The sequence below is a fragment of the Hyaena hyaena genome, unplaced genomic scaffold, assembly GCF_003009895.1.
Source record: "Hyaena hyaena isolate Hyena2069 unplaced genomic scaffold, ASM300989v1 scaffold_822, whole genome shotgun sequence".
Lineage (NCBI taxonomy): Eukaryota > Metazoa > Chordata > Mammalia > Carnivora > Hyaenidae > Hyaena > Hyaena hyaena.
In genome coordinates this window covers 637,851-639,215 of record NW_024081457.1, presented here as the reverse complement: position 1 = coordinate 639,215, position 1,365 = coordinate 637,851, and the positions used below count along the sequence as shown (strand labels likewise).

General features: G+C 38.5%; 1 non-coding gene across 1 annotated transcript; it reads right to left on the bottom strand.

The window, feature by feature from the left end:
* Positions 1–421: 421 nt before the first annotated feature.
* LOC120221986 lies at positions 422–528 on the bottom strand. The gene has a single exon (XR_005525933.1). It is a non-coding gene; the product is annotated as a U6 spliceosomal RNA (small nuclear RNA).
* Positions 529–1,365: the final 837 nt, after the last annotated feature.

Here is a 1,365-nt window from a genome sequence, read left to right as displayed (position 1 = left end):
CAGCTTCTTGTTTTTCTATAATGGTGTCTTCTAAATCACTTATTCTCCTTTCTGCCTCTTCAATCCGTGCATTGGAGGCCTCTAATTTATTATGGATCTCATTTATCGCATTTTTTAATTCTTCATGCCTATTTTTATTTTCCATTCTGTCTGTAGCCATAGTTTCTTTGATGTCCCCTATGTTTTTTTCAAGCCCAGCTATTAATTTTACCATTATTATTCTAAAATCTTGTTCAGTGATGCTGCTGATATCTGTTTTGAGCAGTTCATTAGCTGTCATTTCTTCTTGGAGTTTCTTTGGAGGAGAGGTCTTTCGTTTCGTCATTTTAGTTAGCTTTCCGGTTCTTGTTGGTTTTAAAGACCTATTATGTTCTCTGTTTCTATGAGCGGTGCTATATCTAAGAAGGCTCTTTGACTTTCCAAAAATATGGAACGCTTCATGAATTTGCGTGTCATCCTTGCGCAGGGGCGATGCTAATCTTCTCTGTATCGTTCCAATTTTAGTATATGTGCTGCCGAAGCGAGCACACCAGTCATTTTAATAGAGGGGAAAAAATTAATGTAACATATTGTTTGCAGGTAACTGGATAACTAAAAAGGCAAATGGAGAACAGTGAGTTATCAAAAGGGAAGTACCTGAAGGAAATAGTTAGCACTGGTGGGGCCAGGGGACCCAGGAAAGGGGTTAGGACCAGACGGCAGCCTGGAATTTGAAAAAGGGATCCCACCCTTGGTGATGCACCCCTTAGTTTTGAAGAGAGCTGGTACACCAGACAGTCAGATGAGGACCCCTCCACCTCTGATGCTTAGACTCTGAAGAAAGGGCACCAGCCCATTGGTACAGGTATTTATTTATTTATTAGTTTTTAATTTTATTCTTTTTAAGTTTTTAATTACAGTTGGTTAACACAGTGTAATATTATAGTTTCAGGTGTACAGTATAGTGACCCATCACCTCCATACAACACCCAGTGCTCATCAGAAGTGCACTCCTTTATCCCCATCACATATTTAACTCTCATCCCTCCCCCCCCTCATAACTCATTTTGCTCTCTGTAGTTGACAGTCTGTTTCTTGGTTTGTCTTTGATTGACTTATTTCCCTTAGCATTACACTGTCTAGTGCTATCCACGTCCTTGCAATTTGCAAGATTCCATTTTTATGGTTGAATACTATTTCATATATCACTTCTTCCTTATCCATCGATCTAATGATGGATACCTGGAATGCTTCCATATCTTGGCTATTGTAGATAATGCTGTTATAAACATCAGGTATATGTGTCCCTTTGATTTAGTATTTTTGTATTCTTTGGATAAATATACATTAGTGCACTTGCTGGATCACTGGGTAGTTGTCTATTTA